Here is a 24,014-nt window from a genome sequence, read left to right on the forward strand (position 1 = left end):
GACAGACATTGGAAAATGCTTCTACTAAATAAATATTTCATTTTTCTGGAATGTGCTAAGTGAAATTAATTGATAGAGTTTTTAAAAACTTTTTGACTAGTAATCAAATTTGTAATGTAGCATTCATTGTTCTATAATTGCTGTACCCAGCAACTGTAATGAAATTAGAAGACAAACTTAACCCTAATAAAATTTTTTTCATTGTCTCTAAGTTTGATCAAACTATTTTGTTAAACAAGTTAATAAAAAAAATTTTTTATTATTGATCAAAATACTACAAATTCTCACTTCTAACAATGAGATTTTTGAAAACTTAAAATTGGTTCAGATGATGTCAACATTAAAGATATACATTTTTATTTTAGTAGTTTATATTAGCCATGTATCCTTGTTCTACTTATTTTCAATTTTAAACCAAGTTATATACACAAGTGGCAGGAAGCTAAGGAGAAAAGTTCATGATTGACACTTTAAGATAATATTTATAATCAAAATTAAAATTTTTACTTTTCAAGAAGAAATAGAAATTTGTGTAATTTCACATATATATTTAGAATCACATAATTTGCTCTTTCAGCAAAACTATATATCATGTATTGTATATACACATTTTTATAAAGAGATATATGTGTATATATATATATGTATTTCATTCCTTCTTATATTTAGTTCCCTTTCAAAAGTTTCCATTTTTTCATTAATATTCTCTATGCTTTCCACATCTCTTAAAGATGTATGAATTATAGTTAAATTTCCTCTCTGACAAGTCTAATGATTATAACATGTGGGTCTCAATATATTTTATTCCTTTTAAACTGTTGAATTACTTGATTATATGAAGATTGATTTTGTACTTTCTTAGGTCTGAACTATTTAATTTTGACTTTCCTCTTAGTGTGAGAACTTTACTTCTGGGGTACAGCCTTTACAACTAGATGTAGCCTTTTTGTGGTTTCAATTGAAAGCCTGGAGTAGACAGACAGACTCAGCACCATAGATAGGAAGAAAAGTAAAATATAAAATAAAATTTCTCTCTTACGTATCTTAAATTTTTTTCTAAATTATCCATTAGGAAAATATGGAAATGTTATAATCATTAAACAACAAATATTAGCAAACTGAAAATGTAAGATCATTGATATCAAAAGCAGAAGATAAGTAAGGTGAAGACTAAGTAATATATAGGAAAGAAAATACAGAAGTAGTTAATAACCTTGAAGAACACAGTCAGCTGGGAGGTAAGGTAGTTAAAATTATTAAAGATAGCAAGGGCTGTGCATAAAATCTAGTTTGGTGCTTAAACTACTACTTTATGGAAATGTTTTCAGTGAAGGAACTTCCGCATTAAAAGACACTGTTCTACCTAAAATTAAAAAAAAAAAAAAAAAAGAAGATACAGCTTTGGTTAAGAACTAGTGAAGGGATAGTATAATTTTAATTGAATGAACTTGCGTAATATCTAAATGACCAAAATATTCTGAGAGACTTATTAGGTATTTGATCACCAAATCAAACTAAGCTGCATTATGACTTTTGAGACATGATAGATTTTTCTTAGTCTACCCTCCTGATAGTCATTGGGCATTTTTCTGTTGGAAACTAAATATCAAGATCATCACTTATAACAGATCTGAAATATTTTAATGTTAAACTATCCCTGTTTTCACATTATAAATCTAGGTGGTGATTTATGTTTTATAAATTTATTGGGATATTTTAATGCTGACATTTTATTGAAGAATTCACACTTATATTGCAAGGTAGTAATGGTATGTGATTCTTTTGTGGTTCTCTGTTTTTAGGTTTTAGTAACATGAAGTTACCAACTTCACGTAAGTAACAAAAATATTCCTTCTATTCCTTGGCTCTGGAAAATTTTAAATCACTTAGTCATATTTAGGTCTTTCAAATTGAAATTTATTCATACATTAATTAATCAAAGGTACATTCTACTGTGGGAGATTCTTAACCAACTTCATCAGTGTCTTCATAATTATTGATTGATTGAAGACAACTCTTCTACTAGTTCTTGACTCAACTTTAGTACTTTATATGTTCATTGTTTGAATGAAAATTTTAAGATATCAACTTATATCACTCACAATTCCTTTGTGTTTTGTAACTTTCCCTATATATTCTGATAAAGCCTCACTCTCATTCTTAGGGTATAAACACTATCTGTTTTTCCTGATTTGCCTTTCTAAGTATTATGACCATTTAAAAAAATTTTACATTTATTTCTCACTTATGTTATTTTTTCTTCTATATCACTTCCATAGAATTTTTTTTTTTTGGCAGTTGCCTTTCTCCATGTTTCTCTTTATCTACTTTAGAGAGTTGAAAAGTAAGTTTATTTTTTATAATATTGTTTATTAAGTGGAAATACATGATCTTATGTTTTCCTCTGACTACAGGTTTATGTCACATAAATATGGATGAAGTGCTATAATTAACATATTCTAACATAGAGCATATAAACAAGCTTTGTTTTTGTCTTTAAAGGTATTTTGTGGAAAAGGAACTTTTTAATCATATTCATTTGACTTTTTAGAAAATATTACTTTTTAATGTATCTGCAGGATATGTGTGTATGTGGATTTGGGCCTCTGTTTCTTCATTAACTTTTCTGTTTGTTTTGAGAAATGCTTTGTCATTTTAATAAGAAAATGTGGAATATAACTGGTACTTTTTAATATATAGAGACATCTGCTTTTCTATATGGGAAATCAGTGTTCATAAATGTTTTCTTTTCAACAGAATAATTCCAATTTTTATATACAAAATTATGAGACACATTTTATGATGCCCCTACTAATTATGTATGCAGTCTCCTTCTTAATTGTCTACTTCATCAGATAAAGTTGAAAAGCGTCTTTAAATTCTCAGGAAAATCATATTTTTAAAAGATTATTTTTTCCTTAAAATTATTATTAATTTTTAATTGAAGTATATTTGATTTACCATGTTGGTTAATTTCTTCTGCACAGCAAAGTGATTCAGTTATACATATATATGTATTCTTTTTTATAGCCTTTTCCATTATGGTTTATCTCAAGATATTGAATATAGTTCCCTGTGCTATACAGTAGGACCTTGTTGTTTATCCATTTTATTTAATTTATATATATATTTTTTAACATCTTTATTGGAGTATAATTGCTTTACAATGGTGTGTTAGTTTCTGCTTTATAACAAAGTGAATCAGCTATACACATACATATATCCCCATATCTACTCCCTCTTGTGTCTCCCTCCTGCCCTCCCTATCCCACCAATCTAGGTGGTCACAAAGCACCGAGCTGACCTCCCTGTGCTATGTGGCTGCTTCCCATGAGCTATCTATTTTACATTTGGTAGTGTACATATATCCATGTCACTCTCTCATTTTGTCCCAGCTTACCCTTCCCTCTCCCCATGTCCTCAAGCCCATTCTCTATGTTGGCATCTTTATTCCTGTCCTGCCCCTAGGTTCTCCAGAACCTTTATTTTTACATTCCATATATATGTGTTAGCACAGAGTATTTGTTTTGCTCTGACTTACTTCACTCTGTATGACAGACTCTAGGTCCATCCACCTTATAACAAATAACTCAATTTTGTTTCTTTATATGGCTGAGAAATATTCCATTGTATATATGTGTCACATCTTTTTTATCCATTCATCTGTCGATGGACACTTAGATTGATTCCATATCCTGGCTATTGTAAATAGAGCTGCAATGAACATTGTGGTACATGACTCTTTTAAATGATGGTTTTCTCAGGGTATATGCGCAGTAGTGGGATTGCTGGGTCGTACGGTAGTTCTATTTTTAGTTCTTTAAGCAACCTCTATACTGTTGTCCATAGTGGCTCTATCAATTTGCATTCCTCCCAACAGTGCAAGAGGGATCCTTCTTCTCCATACTCTCTTCAGCATTTATTGTTTGTAGATTTTTTGATGATGGCCATTCTGACTGGTGTGAGGTGATACCTCATTGCAGTTTTGATTTGCATTTCTCTAATGATTAGAGATGTTGAGCATCCTTTCATGTGTTTGCTGGCAATCTGTATATCTTCTTTGGAGAAATGTCTATTTAGGTCTTCTGCCAATTTTTGGATTGGGTTGATTTTTTTTTTTGCTATTGAGCTGCATGAGCTGCTTGTAAATTTTGGAGATTAATCCTTTGTCAGTTGCTTCATTTGCAAATATTTTATCCCATTCTGAAGGTTGCATTTTTGTCTTATGTTTTCCTTTGATGTGCAAAAGCTTTTAAGTTTCATTAGGTCCGATTTGTTTATTTTTGTTTTTATTTCCATTTCTCAAGGAGGTGGGTTAAAAAGGATCTTGCTGTGATTTATGTCATAGAGTGTTCTGCTTATGTTTTCCTCTAAGAGTTTTATAGTGTCTGGCCTTACATTTAGGTCTTTAATCCATTTTGAGTTTATTTTTGTGTATGGTGTTAGGGAGTATTCTAATTTCATTCTTTTACATGTAGCCGTCCAGTTTTCCCAGCAACACTTACTGAAGAAGCACTCTTTTCTCCATTGTAGATTCTTGCCTCCTTTATCAAAAATAAGGTGACCATACATGCATGGGTTTATCTCTGGGCTTTCTATCTTGTTCCATTGATCTATATTTCTGTTTTTGTGCCAGTACCATACTGTCTTGATTACTGTAGCTTCATAATACAGTCTGAAGTCCAGGAGCCTGATCCCTCCACCTCCATTTTTCTTTCTCAAGATTGCTTTGACTCTTTGGGGTCTTTTGTGCTTCCATACAAATTGTGAAATTTTTTGTTCTAGTTCTGTGAAAAATGCCATTGGTAGTTTGATAGGGATTGCATTGAATCTGTAGATTGTTTTGGGTAGTATAGTCATTTTCACAATGTTGATTTTTCCAATCCAATAACATGGTAGACCTCTCCATCTGTTTCTATCATCTTTAATTTCATTTATCACTGTCTTATAGTTTTCTGCATACAGGTCTTTTCTCTCCTTAGGTAGGTTATACCTAGGTATTTTATTCTTTTTGTTGCAATGGTAAATGGGAGTGTTTCCTTAATTTCTCTTTCAGATTTTTCATCATTAGTGTATAGGAATGCAAGGATTTCTGTGCATTAATATTGTATCCTGCTACTTTACCAAATTCATTGATTAGCTCTAGTAGTTTTCTGGTAGCATCTTTAGGATTCTCTATGTAGAGTATCATGTCATATGCAAACAGTGACAGCTTTACTCTTCTTTTCAGATTTGGATTCCTTTTATTTCTTTTTCTTCTCTGGTTGCTGTGTCTAAAACTGCCAAAACTATGTTGAATAAGAGTGGTGAGAGTGGACGACCTTGTCCTGCTCCTGATCTTAGAGGTAATGGTTTCCGTTTTTCACCATTGAGGACAATGTTGGCTGTGGGTTTGTTATATATGTCCTTTGTTATGCTGAGGTAAGTTCCCTCTATGCCTACTTTCTGAGGGGTTTTTACCATAAATGGGTGTTGAATTTTGCTGAAAGTTTTTCTGCATCTATTGAGATGATCATATGGGTTTTCTTCTTCAGTTTGTTAATTTGGCTTATCACATTGATTGATTTGTGTATATTGAAGAATCCTTGTATTCCTGGGATAAAACCCACTTGATCATGGTTTATGATCCTTTTAATGTGCTGTTGGATTCTGTTTGCTAGTGTTTTATTGAGCACTTTTGCATCTATGTTCATCAGTGATATTGGCCTGTAGTTTTCTTTCTTTGTGACATCTTTGTCTGGTTTTGGTATCAGGTTGATGGTGGCCTAGTAGAATGAGTTTGGCAGTGTTCCTCCCTCTGCTATATTTTGGAAGAGTTTGAGAAGGATAGGTGTTAGCTCTTCTCTAAATGTTTGATAGAATTCGCCTGTGAAGCCATCTGGTCCTGGGCTTTTGTTTGTGGGAAAGGTTTTAATCACAGTCTCAATTTCAGCCCTTGTGATTGGTCTGTTTATATTTCCTACTTCTTCCTGGTTCAGTCTCAGAAGGTTGCGCTTTTCTAAAAATGTGTCTATTTCTTCCAGGTTGTCCATTTTATTGGCATAGAGTTTGTAGTAATCTCTCATGATCCTTTGTATTTCTGCAGTGTCAGTTGATACTTCTCCTTTTTCATTTCTAATTCTATTGATTTGAGTCTTCTCCTTTTTTCTTGATGAGTCTGGTTAATGGTTTATCAATTTTGTTTATCGTCTCAAAGAACCAGCTTTTACCTTTATTGATCTTTGCTATTGTTTACTTCATTTCTTTTTCATTGATTTCTGACCTAATCTTTATGATTTCTTTCCTTCTGCTAACTTTGGGGTTTTTTGTTCTTCTTTCTCTAATTGCTTTAGGTTTAAGGTTATGACGTTTATTTGAGATGTTTCTTGTTTCTTGAGGTAGGATTATATTGCTATAAATGTCCCTCTTAGAACTGCTTTTGCTGCATCCCATAGGTTTTGGGTCATCCTGTTTTCATTGTCATTTGTTTCCAGGTATTTTTGATTTCCTCTTTGAATTCCTCAGTGATCTCTCGGTTATTTAGTAGTGTATTGTTTAGCCTCCATGTGTTTGTATTTTTTACAGATTTTTTCCTGTAATTGATACCTAGTCTCATAGTGTTGTGGTCGGAAAACATACTTGATATGATTTCAATTTTCTTAAATTTACCAAGGATTGATTTGTGACCCAAGATATGATCTATCCTGGAAAATGTTCCATGAGCACTTGAGAAGAAAGTGTGTTCTATAAATATCAATTAAGTCCATCTTTTTTAATGTATCATTTGAAGCTTGTGTTTACTTATTTATTTTCATTTTTGATGATCTGTCCATTGGTGAAAGTGAGGTGTTAAAGTCCCCTACTATGATTGTTTTACTGTTGATTTCCCCTTTTATGGCTGTTAGCATTTGCCTTATGTATTGAGGTGCTTCTATGTTGGGTGCATAAATATTTACAATTGTTATATCTTCTTCTTGGATTGATCCCTTGATCATTATGTAGTGTCCTTCTTTGTCTCTTCTAATAGTCTTTATTTTAAAGTCTATTTTGTCTGATATGAGAAATGCTAGTCCAGCTTTGTTTTGATTTCCATTTGCATGGAATATCTTTTTCCATCCCCTCACTTTCAGTCTGTATGTGTCCGTAGGTCTGAAGTGGGTCTCTTGTACCCCCCATATATACAGGTATTGTTTCTGTATCCATTCAGCCAACCTATATCTTTTGGTTGGAGCATTTAATCCATTTACATTTAAGGTAGTTATCAATATGTATGTCCCTATTACCATTTTCTTAATTTTTTGGGGTTTGTTATTTTAGGTCTTTTGCTTCTCTTGTGTTTCTTGCCTAGAGAGGTTCCTTGAGCATTTGTTTTAGAGCTGGTTTGGTGATGCTGAATTCTCTTAGCTTTTGCTTGTCTGTAAAGTTTTTAATTTCTCCATCAAATCAAAATGAGATCCTTGCTGGGTAGAGTAATCTTTGTTGTAGGTTTTTGCCTTTCATCACTTTAAATATGTCCTGCCACTCCCTTCTGGCTTGCAGAGTTTCTGCTGAAAGATCAGCTTTTAACCTTATGGGGATTCCCTTGTATGTTATTTGTTGCTTTTCCCTACTGCGTGTAATAGTTTTTCTTTGTATTTAATTTTTGATAGTTTGATTAATATGTGTCTTGGCATGTTTCTCCTTGGATTTATCCTGTATGGGACTCTCGTGCTTCCTGGAATTGATTGGCTATTTCCTTTCCCATATTAGGGAAGATTTCAACTATAATCTCTTAAAATATTTTCTCAGTTCCTTTCTTTTTCTCTTCTTCTTCTGGGACACCTATAATTTGAATGTTAGTGAGTTTAATGTTGTCCCAGATGTCTCTGAGACTGTCCTCAATTCTTTCCATTCTTTTTTCTTTATTCTGCTCTGTGGTAGTTATTTCCACTATTTTATCTTCCAGGTCACTTATCCGTTCTTCTGCCTCAGTTATACTGCTATTGATTCCCTCTAGGCAATTTTTAATTTCATTTATTGTGTTGTTCATCATTTGTTTGCTCTTTAGCTCTTCTAGGTCCTTGCTAAATGTTTCTTGTATTTTCTCCATTCTATTTCCAAGATTTTGGATCATCTTTACTATCATTACTCTGAATTCTTTTTCAGGTAGACTGCCTATTTCCTCTTAATATTTTTGGTCTGGTGGGTTTTTACCTTGTTCCTTCATCTACTGTTTGTTTCTTTGTCTTCTCGTTTTGCTTAGCTTACCGTGTTTCGGGTCTCCTTTTCACAGGCTGCAGGTTCTTAGTTACCGTTGTTTTGGCTGTCTGCCCCCAGTGGCTCAGGTTGGTTCAGAGGGCTGTGCAGGCTTCCTGGTGGAGGGGACTGGTGCTGTCTTCTGGTGGATGAGGTTGGATGTTGTCTTTCTGGTGGGTAGGACCGTGTACGGTGGTGTGTTCTGGGGTATCTGTGACCTTATTATGATTTTAAGCAGCTTCTCTGCTAATGGGTCGGGTGTGTTCCTGTCTTGCTAGTTGTTTGGCATAGGGTGTCCAGCTCTGTAGCTTGCTGGTCGTTGAGTGGAGCTGGGTCTTAGCATTGAGATGGAGATCTCTGGGAGAGCTTTTGCTGTTTAATATTACGTGCAGCTGGGAGGTCTCTGGTGGACCAACGTCCTGAAGTCGGCTCTCCCACCTCAGAGGCACAGGCCTGACACTCGGCTGGAGCACCAAGAACCTGTCAGCCACACACCTCAGAAGAAAAGGGAGAAAACAATAAAGAATGAAATAAAAAAGTAAAATGAAATAAAGTTATTAAAAAATATATTAAAAATAAAACAAATTTAAAAGCAATAAAAGAAAGAAAGAAAGAAGAGAGCTACCAAACCAAAAAACAGATTCACCAATGATAACAAGCGCTGAAAACTATGCTAAAAAAAAAAAAGAAAAAAACCCCAAAAAACGGATAGACAGAACCCTAGGACAAATGGTAAAAGCAAAGCTGCACAGACAAAAATCACACAAAGTCCACTGCCTCAATTTGGGGATGATTTGTTGCCTATTCAGGTATTCCAGATATGCAGGGTACATCCAGTTGATTGTGGAGATTTAATCCGCTGCTCCTGAGGCTGCTGGAAGAAATTTCCCTTTCTCTTCTTTGCTCTCACAGCTCTTAGTGTTCAGCTTTGGATTTGGCCCTGTCTCTGTGTGTAGGTCGCCTGTGGTTGTCTGTTCTTTGCTCAGGCAGGACGGGGTTAAATTAGCAGCTGATTAGTGGGCTCTGGGTCACTCCGGCCAGCGGGAGGGAAAGGTACAGAATGCGGGGCGAGCCTGCAGTGGCAGAGGCCGGTGTGACGTTGCAACAGCCTGAGGTGTGCCGTGTCTTCTCCCAGGGAAGTTGTCCCTGGATCACAGGACCCTGGCAGTGGTGGGCTGCACAGGCTCCCAGGAGGGGAGGGGTGGATAGTGACCTTTGTTTGTACACTGGCTTCTTGGTGGCTGCAGCAGCAGCCTTAGCATCTCATGCCCATCTCTGGTGTCCATGTTGCTAGACGTGGCTTGCTCCCATCTCTGGAGCTTGTTTAGGCAGTGCTCTGTATCCCCTCTCCTAGCGCACCCCGAAACAATTGTCTCTTGTCTCTTAGGCAGTTCCAGACTTTTTCCCAGACTCCCTCCCTGCTAGCTGTGGTGCACTAGCCCCCTTCAGGCTGTGTTCATGCAGCCAACCCCAGTTCTCTCCCTGGGGTCTGACCCCCATAGCCCAAGCCTCAGATCCCATCCCCCACCCGCTGCGGTGAGTGAGCAGACAACCCTCTCAGTCTGGTGAGTGTTGGTTGGCACTAATCCTCTGTGTGGGAATCTCTCTGCTTTGCCCTCTGCACCCATTGCTGCATTCTCTTCCATGGCTCCGAAGCTTCCTCCCTGCTAACCCCTCCCCCCGCCTTTTCCACCAGTGAAGGTGCTTCCTAGAGTGTGGAAACTTTTCTTCCTTCACAGCTTCCTCCCAGAGGTGCAGGTCCCATCCCTATTCTTTGGCTCCGTTTTTTCTTTTTTCTTTTGCCCTACCCAGGTACGTGGGGAGTTTCCTGCCTTTTGGGAGGTCTGAGGTCTTCTGCCAGCATTCAGTAGGTGTTCTGTAGGAGTTGTTTCACATGTAGATGTATTTCTGACGTATTTGTGGGGAGGAAGGTGATCTCCGCGTCTTACTCCTCTGCCATCTTGACAGTCTCCCCCGAGTTCTTAAAGTATGTTCGAGAGGGGTGGTTTGGTACCGACGGGTCGCAGAGCTCCCTGCAGTCGGCCACTTCAGACTCCGAGCAGAGCTTAGAGTTCCTGATGGACTGGAAACTGATGGAGCTCTGTTTATCCATTTTATATGTAATAGTTTCTATCTGCTAACCCCAAACTCCCAGTCCACACCTCCCCCACCCCCATCCCCCTTGGCAGCCACTAGTCTGTTCTCTATGTCTATGAGTCTGTTTCTGTTTTGTAAATAAGTTCATTTGTGTCACATTTTAGATTCTACATATAAGTGATGTCATATGGTATTTGTCTTTCTCTTTCTGACTTACTTCACTTAGTATGATAAATCTCTAGTGGCAACCATGTTGCTGCAAATGGCATTACTTTGTTCTTTATTATGGATGAGTAGTATTCCACTGTATATAGGTACCACATCTTTATCCATTCATCTGTTGATGGACACTTAGGTTGTTTGCATGTTTTGGCTATTGTGAATAGTGCTGCTATGAACATGGGCAGAAAGTATCTTTTTGGATTATAGTTTTGTCTGGATATATGTCCAGGAGTGGGATTGCTGGATCATATGGTAACTCTATTTTTAGTATTTTGAGGAACCTGCATACTGTTTTCCATAGTGGCTGTACCAACTTACAGTCCTGCCAACAGTGTAGGAGGGTTCTCTTTTCTCCACACCCTCCCCAGCATATATTACTTTTAGACTTTCTAATGATGGCCATTCTGACTGGTATGAGGTGGTACCTCACTGTAGTTTGGATTTGCATTTCTCTAATAAATAGCAATGTTGAGCATCTTTTCATGTGCCTCTTGGCCATCTCTATGTCTTCTTTGGAGAAATGTCTACTTAGGGCTTCTGCCCTTTTTTTCGATTGGGTTGTTTGTTTTTTTTGTTGTTGAGCTGTATGTGCTGTTTGTATATTTTGGAAGTTAAGCTTTTGTCGGTCACATCATTTGCAAACATTTTCTCCCCTTTTGTAGATTGACTTTACGTTTTGTTTATGATTTCCTTTGCTGTGCAAAAGCTTATAAGTTTGTTTAGGTCCCATTTGTTTAGTTTTTATTTCTATTGCCTTGGGAGACTAGTGTAAGAAAACATTGGTACGATTTATGTCAAAGACTGTTTTGCCTATGATCTTTTCTAGTTTTATGGTGTCATGTCTTACATTTAAGTCTGTAAACCACTTTGAGTTTTTTTGTGTGTATGGTGTGAGGTTGTGTTCTAACTTCATTGATTTACATGCAGCTGTCCAACTTTCCCAGCAGCACTTGCTGATGGGACTGTCTTTTTCCCATTGTATATTCTTGCCTCCTGTGTCAAAGATTAATTGACTGGAGTTGTGTTAGTTTATTTCTGGGCTCTCTATTCTGTTCCATTGTTTCATATGTCTGTTTCTGTGCCAGTACCACACTGTTTTGATTACTGTAGCATTGTGGTATTGTCTGAAGTCTGGGAGGGTTATGCCACTTGCTCAGTTCTTTTTCCTCACGATTGCTTAGGCAATTCTGGGTCTTTATGGTTCCATATGAATTTTAGGGTTATTTGTTCTAGTTCTGTGCAAAATGTCATGGGTAATTTGATAGGGATCACGTTAAATCTGTAGATTGTTTTGGGTAGTATGGCCATTTTAACACTATTATTTCTTCCAATCCAAGAGCATGGGGTATCTTTCCATTTCTTTGAATCATCTTCAATTTTGCTTCTTAATGTTTTATAGTTCATCTTCATATGTTTGGTTGAATTTGCCTGTGAAGCCCTCTGGTCCTGGACTTTTGTTTGTAGGGAGTTATGTTTTTGTTCTTGTTTTTTTATTACAGATTCTATTTCACTTTTAGTGATCAGTATGTTCAAATTATCTACTTCTTCTTGATTCAATTTTGGTTGGCTGTATGTTTCTAGAAACTTGTCCATTTGTAGGCTGTCGAATTTGTTGGCATATAATTGATCATGGTATTCTCTATTTTTTTTTTAAATTTATTTCTGAAGTATTGGTTGATATTTCTCATTTTTCATTTCTTATTTTGCTTATTTGTGTTCTCTCTCTTTTCTTCTTTGTAAGTCTGGCCAGAGGTTTATCAATTTTATTTACCCTTTCAAAGAACCAGCTCTTGGTTTTATTGATTTTTTTCTATTGTTTATTCATCTCTATTTTATTTATTTTTTCTCTGATCTTTATTATTTTCTTTCTTCTGCTGACTTTAGGTTTCATTTGTTCTTTTTCTAATTCTTTTAAGTGGTAGTTTAGGTTGTTTGTTTGAGATTTTTCTTGTTTTTTGAGGAAGGCCCGTATCACTATGAACTTCCCTCAAAGAACTGTTTTTGTTGCATCCCATAGATTTTGTATCATTTTGTTTTCATTGTCATTCGTCTCAAGGTATTTTTAAATTTTCTTTTTGATTTCCTCTTTGACTCATTGGTGTTTTAGTAGGATTTTGTTTAGTCTCCATGTAGTCATTTTTTTCTCATTTCTTTTTCTGTGATTGATTTCTACTTTCAAGCCATTGTGGTCAGAAATGATGCTTGAAATAACTTCTATACTCTTAAATTTGTTGATGTTTGTTTTGTGCCCTAGTATGTGGTCAATCCTAGAGAATGTTCCATGTGCACTTGAAAGGAATGTGTATTCTGGGTTTTATTGTGTGTAATCTCCTGAATATATCAATTAAATCTAACTGTTCTATTGTCATTTTGGATCTCTGTTGCCTTACTGATTTTCTGTCTAGAAGATCTGTCCATTGATGTTAGTGGAGTGTTAAAGTCTCCTACTAGTATTGTTTTCCTCTCAATTTCTCCCTTTATGTCTGTTAATATTTGTTTTATGTGTTTGGGTGCTCCTATATTAGGTGCATATATGTTGATGAGTGTAAAATACTCTTCTTGCACTGATCCTTTTATCATCATATAGTGTCCTTCTTTACCTTTCTTTATGGCCTTTGTTTTAAAGTCTATTTTGTCTGATATGAGTATTGCAACCCTTACATTCTTGTCATTTCTGTTTGCATGAAATATCTTTTTCCATTCCCTCACTTTCAATCTATGTGTGTTCTTTGCCTTAAAGTGGATCTCTTGAAGGCAGCAAACTGTAGGCTCTTGTTTTTTTATCCAGTCTGCCACTCTATGTCTTTTGATTGGAGCATTTAGTCCATTTAAGGTAATTATTGATAGATATGTATTTGCTGCCATTTTAAACCTTGTTTTCTGGTTGATTGTGTGTTTCTTCATTGTTTCTTTTTCTCTTTGTTTTTCTTTTTGTAGTTTGATGATTTCCTTTTATTTTATGTTTGTGTTCTCTTCTTTTTGGTTTTTGTGAATCTATTTTATGTTTTTGATTTGTGGTTTCCCTGTTTTCAAGTATGTTAACTCCTTCCTATATTTACATGCTTTAGACTGATAGTCATATAGGTTCAAACACATCCTTTAAAAAAAAAAAATCTACATTTTCTTACTCTCCTCCACCACATTTTATAATTTTGATGTCCACTTTTACATCTTCATGTTTATCCTTTTGCTGTTCCTTGTGGTTATCATCAATTTCACAAATAGATTTTTTTCTTTTTAATCCATATACTAGCTTATTTAAGTGATTTCCTCTTTCCTATAGCTTCTTGCTTCTTTTCCATTTGGAAAAGACCTTTCAATATTTCTTTTAGGATAGGTTTAGTATTGCTGTATTCTTTTAATTTTTGCTTGTCTAAGAAATTCTTTATCTCTCCTTTATTCTAAATGATAATCTTGCTGTGTAGAGTATTCTATGTTGCAGATTTTTCCCTTTCAAGACTTTGAGTGTACTTTACCACTCCCTTCTGGACTGCAACATTTCTGTAGAGAAATCAGCTGATAGCCTTATGGGGGTTCCCCTGTAATTAACACTGTTTTTCTCTTGCTGCCTTTAGAATCCTCTCTTTACCTTTAATTTTTGCCATTTTAATAATATGTCTTGGTATAGGTCTGTTTGGGTTCATCTTGTTTGGGACCCTCTGTGCTTCATGTACCTGGATATCTGTTTCCATCTTTAGGTTTGGGAAGTTTTCAGCCATAATTTGTTGTAATTCATTTTGACCCCCTTTTTGTTTCTTCTCCTTCTGGAATCCCTATTATGCATAGATTGGCATGTTTTATATTATCCTATAGGTCTCTTATACGACTTTCATTTTTTCTATTTGGTTTTCTGTCTGCTGTTTTGATTGGGTGATTTCCATTATTCTATCTTCCACATCACTTATTCATTCTGCATTATTCATTCTCCTATTCATTGCCTTTAGCTCAGCTTTTTTGGCAAATGAATGTTCTAATTTTTCTTGGCTCCTCCTTATAGTTTCTAGTTCCTTTTCACAGTAATGTGCATTTCTGTTGATAACCTTTCTTAATTCCTTCATTACTTTCATTATCTCCTCTTTGAACTCAGTGTCTATTAGACTGAAGAGGTCTGTGTCATTGTTTGTTCTTTCAGGGGAATTCTCTTGGTCTTTTAACTGGGTGTGGTTTCTCTGCTTCTTCATTTTACTTATATTTCTCTTACTCTGAGTTTAGGAATAACAATTATCTATTGTTGTCTTGGAAAGCTATTTATATGCAGGAGCATCCCTGTGTGGCTTATGTGGGTTTAATATTTTTGGCGTGAGGGCTGCTTTTAGTACAGATGCCTTCTGCCTCTTTTCTCAGTATATGTGGGTCATTATCTTCTTCACAGAGGGTGTGCAGATGCAGTGGCTGGCACACGCTCTTGGGGCCTGTGATGGTGGCAGCAGCACTTGCACACTCCCAAAGCCCACAACAGCAGTGGTGGTGGTTGGTGCCTCCTCCCAGGACCCGTGTGGCCAGCCCCTACTCCTGAATCACTCAATGGTGGTGGTGGCTCAGGCACTCCTGGAGCCTGCAACAGTGGGGGCAGTGGTTGGTGCCTGCTCTGGAATCTCTCAGCTGCAGTGGCAGCTCGCACCTGCCCCCAGAGCTCATATAGGTAGTGTCCTGTTGTCTGAGAGCGCATGCACAGGGGAAGAGGGTCCTATAGCAGTCCTGCCCCTCCCCTCATGCGCTCCCCCAACAGCAGCACCTCACCTCTATGGCGGGCCCAGGCTTTTTCTGCATACACCCTCAGTTGGGGCTGAACCACACTCCAGTCCCTTCAGGCTGTCTCTGTGCAGCCAAGCCCAGTCCTCTTCTTGGATCTGACCTCTGAAGCCTGAGCTTTAGCACCCAGCCCCTGCCCACACCAGCAAATGTGTTTCTCAGGCTGGGGAGAGCACAGCGGTGGCATCTACCATCTGTGCAGGTCTCTCTCCATTTTGCCCTCCACAAACTGGTTGCTGTGATCTCTTCCTAGGCTCCAAAGCTCTCCCTCCATCCTCGCTGATCTTCCTGCTGGTGAAGGGACTTCCCAGGGTGTGGGAACCTTTCTTCTTTCAGAGCTCCCTCCCAGGAGCACAGGTCCTGTCCCAATTACTTTCTCTCTTTTTTTTTGTTTTGTCCTACCTGGTTTTATGGAGATTTTCTTGCCCTTTCTGAAGTCTGAGGTCTTCTGCCAGTGTTTAGTAAATGTTCTGTGAGAATCGTTCCACATGTAGATGTATTTTTGATGTATTTGTGGGAGGAGGTGAGCTCCATGTTCTACTACTCTGCCACATTGATCCAGTTCCCCTTAAAGTTATTATTGATTAACTCAGGAAATATATAGTGAACTCCTTGCAGGAAAAAAATAATCAATATATCTGTCCTTGTGTAGCTTTCATTCTAGTAGGACTTACACCTAAATCCGAGAACTTTATCAATAGCTCATAGTGCATGACATACAGAGGACAGTCAATAAACATTTTTGATTAAAGGAATAAATAAACAAATATACCTCAATGAAGTAGCACTCCACCATCCTCCTTCTCAAATTAGTATGTTATATCATCTTTGCTTTTACATTTTATTAACAATGTTAGGAAAGAAAGCATTTTTTTTTTTTCCCTTAGAGAAATACCCCAGTCTTCTCTTTCTCCTTCACTCATGCTGTCCTTGTGGTGGGTGTATTATTTCATTAGTGAGTTTGGATTAAGGAACTTGGCATGAGCAGCTCTGCCTCTTCCTCTCTTTCCTTCTTAGAAGCCAAGCTGCTCTCACCGTGGTTATCTTATGGTCTTTGCTTTTATGAAACACATTTTACAATGATAAGCCTTGTGTGGGCAGTGCCTGTGGATTTTCTACACTGCCTGCGACTGGTAAGTTTGGGAGAGAGGGGGCTAAGAATAAATCAGTGTAAGCCAGAGTACCCATTTTTGTTGTACCTGGGAGTCACATCTTCCAATATAGATTATGAGTAATAAGGCTGATATTCTGATATCCATCATTGGATTGTCTTTCTGAATTGGTTAAAGACTCTTGTGAAGTAGTGGGGTTCTATTTATTTGGCCCACTGAAATATCATATAAATAGTCACTATTTACTTCAGCATGGTTTCCTTGCAACAGATTCTGAGATGAATAATTCTGTACAGTATGTTTACAGAGGAGTGTTCTCAGGTGATTTGCCTATACAAAAGAGAGAATGGCAGGACTGGGTCAAGAGTGATATGAATGCACAGTGTAATTGTAGCTGAGACTTCAGACAATCCTGAAGGTGCTCTGGACCTCAGGTCCCCTTCAGAGTTGTCCCATATTGAGATAGAGGACTAAGCATTTATATACCTGAGTTAGCCAGTCATTGGCCACAACCTGCTCCCTGGGAATGGACAAAAAATGAGAAAAACAGTTCCTTGCAGCTGAGGGCAATTTCCAATGAAAAATGCAGATATAAGAAGTTAGAAAATGGTAATCATAGGAATTGTGAAAAGGTGGGTTGGCAGTGAAGAGGGGATCTGAGTAGAGTTTCACACAATTCACTTGATCCTTGAACCACTGTATGATTTTTACTTTAGTTTATAATTTGATATTAATATTTTATCTTTTCAGCTAAAAATTTTCCTGGGATATAATTGAAAATATATATTTGAAAAAATGTCCAACTTTGTCATTTGTGTAGTTTGTCTTTCATAAAGAGACTACAGTTTACTTTCTGTATAAATATTATATTAATGTTTAACATAAATACATATAGAAAGACAAAAACATCACAAATGGACTAGAGGAATTATTATATACTGTTTATAACCAATAAGCAAAATCCACATCAAAAAATAATTTTAACCGTATTACAGCAACTTTCCCAGTCCCTTCAACACAACCCTACATGCCTTTGACCTCTAACATTATAGATCAATGTTTCCTTTTTTAATACAAATTGATTGATAGGTTCTTTTAAAAGACTTAGAGTTTTGGTTTTCACATTTCTCTACCCTTGAATCAATATTACACTACTTAATTATATATATAGCTTTATTATTTATCTTGCTTAATATCTTGTATAAATTCTCTAATTTTGAAAATTTTCAGTACTGTTTGGGTATTCTTAACTCATTGAATTAAGAAATATATTGCAATCTATTAACATTGTGCTAGTCAGTTCACACACACAAAAAAAATACAGCTTGACAAATTTTAAATATGCATATACTCATGTTACCATCATTCACATCAACACATAAGTCAACACCTATACTTATTAGAGCTCTATTTTTAAAAGTTATTGTTGGAGGCAGAGATCAAGATGGTGGAGTAAAAGGATATGGAGCTCACCTCCCTCCACAAACACATCAAAAATACATTTACATGTGGAACAACTCTCAAAGAAAATCAACTGAAAACTGGCAGAAGACCTCTTATACAACCAAAGCTGCAAGAAAGATCCCCACATAACCTGGTAGGACAAAAAAAAAAAAAAAAAAAAAAGATAATGGGATAGGACCAGAACCCCTGGGAGCTGTGCAAGAGAAAAGGTTCCCTTGCCCTGGGAACTCCCTTCACTGGAAGTTCTAAGAGGGAAGTTCATAGCAATACAGGTCTTCCTCAAGAAACAAGAAAAATCTAAAAATATACAACATAAACTACCACCTAAAAGAATTAGAAAAAGAGAAAAAAAACGAAACCTAAAGTCAGCAAAAGGATGGAAATAATAAAGATCAGAGAGAAAATAAACAAATAGAGATAAAAAATAGAAAAGATCAATGATAGCAAGGGCTTGTTTTTTGAAATGATAAACAAAATAAACAAACCTCTACCCAGGCTTACCAAGAAAAAAAGAGAGAGGACCCAAATAAACAGAATGAGAAATGAAAGAGGAGAAATAAGCAATACCACAGAAATACAAAAAATCATAAGAAAATACTATAAACAGTTATATGCCAATGAATTGGACAAGCTAAAAGAAATGGACAAGTTTCTAGAAACACAGAGCCCAGCAAAACTGAGTTAAGAAGAAACAGATAATTTGAACAGACTAATCACTGGAAGTGAAATAGAACTTGTTTAAAAAAAACCCCAAAAACCCAAAAAAACACCTCCCTGAACCAGATGGCTTCACTGGGCAATTCTACCAAACATACAAAGAAGAATTTATACCTATCCTTCTCAAACTATTATAAAAGATTGAAAAGGAGGGAACATTCCCAAAGTCATTCGATGATGCCACCATCACCCTGATACCAAAACCAGACAAAGACACTACCCCCAAAAAATTGCAGGTCAATATCTTTCGTGAATATAGATGCAATAACACTCAACCAAATTTTAGCAAACTAAATCCAACAATGCATGAAAAGGATCATACACCATGATTAAGTTGGATTTATTCCAGAGATGCAAGGATGGTTAAACGTATGCAAATAAATCAATGTGATACACCACATTAACAAAAGAAAAGACAGGGCTTCCCTGGTGGCGCAGTGGTTGAGAGTCTGCCTGCTAATGCAGGGGACACGGGTTCGAGCCCTGGTCTGGGAAGATCCCACATGCCGCGGAGCAACTGGTCCCGTGAGCCACAACTACTAAGCCTGCGCGTCTGGAGCTTGTGCTCCACAACAAAAGAGGCCACGATAGTGAGAGGCCCGTGCACTGCGATGAAGAGTGGCCCCTGCTTGCCGCAACTAGAGAAAGCCCTCACACAGAAACGAAGACCCAACACAGTCAAAAATAAATAAATAAATAAAATTTAAAAAAAAAAAAAAAGAAAAGACAAAAAACACATAATCATCTCAATAGATGCAGAAAAAGGATTTGATAAAATTCAACATCTATTCATGATAAAAACTCTCACCAAAGCTGGTATAGAGGGAGCATATCTCAACATAATAAAAGCCATTTATGACAAATGCACAGCCACAATACTCAGTGGTGAAAAGCTAAAAGCATTGCCCTTAAATTCTGTAACAAGGCAAGGATACCCACTTTCACTACTTCTATTCAACATAGTATTGGAAGTCCTAGCAACAGCAATCAGACAAGAAAAAAGAAATAAAAGGTACCCACTGGAAGGGAAGAGATAAAATTGTCATTATATGCAGATGACATGATACACTATATAGAAAACCCAAAAGAGTACACACAAAAACTATAAGAACAATAAAGTATTCAGCAGGATACAAGATCAATATACAGAAATCTGTTGTATTTCTTAGCACTAACAATGAAATATGAGGAAAAGAAAGTAATCCCATTTAAAATCACCTCAAAAAATAAAAACAAATCACCTAGGAATAAACCAAAACAACAGGGTGAAAGACATATACACTGAGAACTATAAACATTAATAAAGGAATTTGAAGTTGACTTAAATAAATGGAAAGATATCCCATGCTCTTGGATTGGAGGAATTAATATTGTTAAAATTGCCATACTATCCAAAGCAATCTACAGATTTAATGTGATCCCTATCAAATTACCCATGGCATTTTGCACAGAACTAGAACAAATAGTCCTAAAATGTATATGGAACCATAAAAGACCAAGAATTTCCAAAGAAATCCTGAGGAAAAGGAACAAAGATGGAGGCATAACCCTCCAGACTTCAGACAACACTAGAAAGCTACAGTAATCAAAACAGCATGGTATTGGTACAAAAAAAAAAAAAAGACATATAGATCAATGGAACAGAATAGAGCACCCAGAAGTAAACCCATACACGTACAGTGAATTAATCTTTGACAAAAGAGGCAAGATTATACAATGGAAAAAAAAGATAGTCTCTTCAGCAAGTGCTGTTGGGAAAGCTGGACAGCCTCATGTAAATCAATGAAATTAGAACACTTCCTCACACCATGCACAAAAATAAACTCAAAATGGCTTAAAGACCTAAATATAAGACATGATGCCAAAACTCTCAGAAGAGAACACAGGGAAAACACTCTCTGACATAAATCATAGGAATATTTTCTTAGATCAGTCTCCAAAGGCAAAAGAAATAAAAGCAAAAATAAACCAATGGGACCTAATCAAACTTATAAGCTTTTGCACAGCAAAGGAAACCACAAAACAAAAAGACAACCTATAGATTGGGGAAAATATCTGAAAACCATGGGACCAACAAGGGGTTAATTTCCAAAGTATACAAACAGCTCATACAACTCAATATCCAAAAAAAAAGACAAAAACAAAAAGCCTCAAAACAACCCAATTTAAAAATTTGCAGAAGACCTAAATAGACATTTCACCAAAGAAGAGATACAGATGGCCAAGAGACATATGAAAAATGCTCAACATTGCTAATTATTAGAGAAATGCAAATCAAAACTGCAATGAGGTATCGCTTCACACCAATCAGAATGACTATCATCAAAAAGCCTACAAATAATAAATGCTGGAGAGGATGTGGAGAAAAGGGAACACTCCCACACTGTTGGTGGGAATGTAAGTTGGTGCAGCCACTATGGAAGACTATATAGAGGTTCCTTAAAAAACTAAAAATAGAGCTACCATATGATCTAGCTATCCTATTCCTGGGCATATATCCAGAAAAGAGGAAAAGTCTAATTTGAAAAGATAAATGCGCCTCAAGTACTCTTCATAGCAGCATTATTTACAATAGTCAAGACATGGAAGCAACTTGTATCCATCAATAGATGAATGGATAAGATGTGGTATATATATACAATGGAATATTACTCAGCCATAGAAAGAATGAAATATTGTGATTTGCAGCAACGTGGATAGACCTAGAGAATATCATACTAAGTGAAGTAAGTCAGACAGAGAAACTCAAATGTTGTATGATATCAGTTATATGTGGAATCTAAAAAATAATACAAATGAATATACTTACAAAATGGAATCAGACTCACAGACGTAGAAAACAAACTTATGGTTACCAAAGGGGAAAGGGGAGGGTAAATTAGGAGTATGGGATTAACAGATACACACTACTACATATAGCATAGATAAGCAACAAGAGTTTACTGCGTAACACAGGGAAGAGTATTCAATGCATTGTAATAACCTATAATGGAAAATTATCTGAAAAATAATATACATATATGTATATATATAACTCAATCACTTTGCTGTACACCTGAAACTAACACAATGTTGTAAATCAGCTGTACTTCAATTAAAAAATAACTACTGTTTTTAGTTTTTTGAGAAACCTCCATACTGTTTTCCAAAATGGCTGCACCAATTTATATTCCCATCAACAGTGTACAAGGGTTCCCTTTTCTCCACATCCTCTCAAACATTACTTGCATTCTTTTTGATGATAGCCATTCTGACAGGTGTGAGGTGACATCTCATGATTTTGATTTCAGTTTCCCAGATGATTAGCAATGTTGAGCAGCTTTTCATGTGCCTGTTGGCCACCTGCATTTCCTCTTTGAAAAAACGTCTATTTAACTCTTCCTCCCATTTTTTTAACCAGGTTTTTTTTTTTTTTTTTTTTTTTTGATACTGAGTTGTATGAGCTGTTTATATATGTTGGATATTAAACCCTCACCAGTCATATCATTTGCAAATATTTTCTCCCATTCTGTAGGTTGTCTTTTTGTTTAGTGGATGGTTTCCTTTGCTGTGCAAAAGCTTTTAAGTATAATTTGGACCCATTTGTTTATTTTTGCTTTTATTTCCTTTGTTTTAAGAAATGGATCCAAAAATATATTGCTATGATTTATATCAAAGAATGTTCTTGCATATGTTTTCCTCTAGGAGTTTTATGGTATCTGGTCTTACATTTAGGTCTTTAATCCATATTGAGTTTATTTTTGTATATAATGTTAGAGAATGTTCTAATTTCATTCTTTTACATGTAGTTATCCATCTAAAAGTAGAACTAACATATGATCCAACAATCCCACTCCTGGGTATATATCTGAAAATTAAAAAACCAAAAACACTAATTCAAAAAGACACACACACTCCAATGTTCATAGCAGCATCATTTACAATTGCCAAGATAAGGAAGCAACCTAAGTGTCCATCAACAGATGAATGGATTAAGAAGATGTGGTATATACATACAATGGAATACTACTCAACCATAAAAAAGAATGAAATTTTGCCATCTGCAGCAACATGGACAGACTTGGAGGGCATTATGCTAAGAAAAATAAGTCAGACAGAGAAAGACAAATACTGTATGATATCACTTATATGTGGAATCTAAAACATACAACAAACCAGTGAATATAACAAAAAAGGAGCAGACCACAGATATAGAGAACAAACTCATGGTTACAAGTGGGGAGAAGCAAGGGGAAAGGAGCAATATAGGGTTAAGGGATTAAGAAGTGCAAACTATTAGGTATAAAATAAGCTACAAGGATATATTGTACAACATGGGGTATATAGCAAATATTTTATAATAACTATAAATGGAATATAACCTTTAAAAATTGTGAATCACTATATTGTACTCCTGTAATGTATAATATTGTATATGAACTATACTTCAATAAAAAATAAAAACAAAATAATTATTGTTATTATTATTAAGAGGAGGAGAAGGACAAGGAGGAATATACTATGAAAATCTTAGTTTTTCCATTGGATATGGGGTTAATTTACAGTTAATGTGATTGCTGATACAACTGGATTCATTTTCGCAATCTTGCTATTTGTGCTATATTTGATCTACTGCTGTTATGTTACTGTTTTTCTGAGTTCTTGCCTTTTTTATGGCTAATTGTGTATTTTTAATTATTTATTTTTCTCTATTTTAGATTTTATATTTTCATGTTTTTTACTATTTTTAAATGGTTACCATAGAGATAACAAATTGCATCCTTGAATTATTAAATACAAATTGTCATTTTGACCATTCTAGATCCTTAGAAATTTTAAACTTATGTACCAGTTCTTAGCTTTTTTTCCTTCCACCCTGTGGGTTTTAATTTTATATACATTTCAACCTCCACAGGTCATTGTTATTTTTATTTTAATGGTAAATTTTTATTTATAATTACAGTAATATTTACTCTTTATAGTTTCATTCCTTCTTATAATTAAGAATTATAGAATCATTCTTTGCTTGAAAAACTTTAGTATTTATTTTAGTATGTGCCTGTTAATGGTAAATTCCCTCATTTTTTCTTTTCTAAAAATACCTTTACTTCCCTTCATTATTGAATGACACATTCACTAAATGTCAGCACTTTGAAGAAGGCATTCCATTTCCTGTGATTCCCATAATTTATGTTAAGAATCAGCTTTAAATCCAATTGTTGCTCCTTTAATAGGAATTTTTTTTTTTTTTTTGGTCTGGTCTCTTTTAAGGTTTTTCTTTGTTTTGGCAGAATAATTGTTTTACTCTGATATGCCTAGGTATGATTTTCTTTTCATTTATATTACATGAATTTTACTATGTTTAGCCTCCTACTCACTCACCATCATAAATTTGCAAGTGTCTTGAGAAATTGTGTGTCTGAGGATCATCACCATTATTTTTCCCTCCATCCACCA

Source organism: Eubalaena glacialis, chromosome 6, assembly GCF_028564815.1.
Source record: "Eubalaena glacialis isolate mEubGla1 chromosome 6, mEubGla1.1.hap2.+ XY, whole genome shotgun sequence".
In the NCBI taxonomy this organism is placed as follows: Eukaryota; Metazoa; Chordata; class Mammalia; order Artiodactyla; family Balaenidae; genus Eubalaena; species Eubalaena glacialis.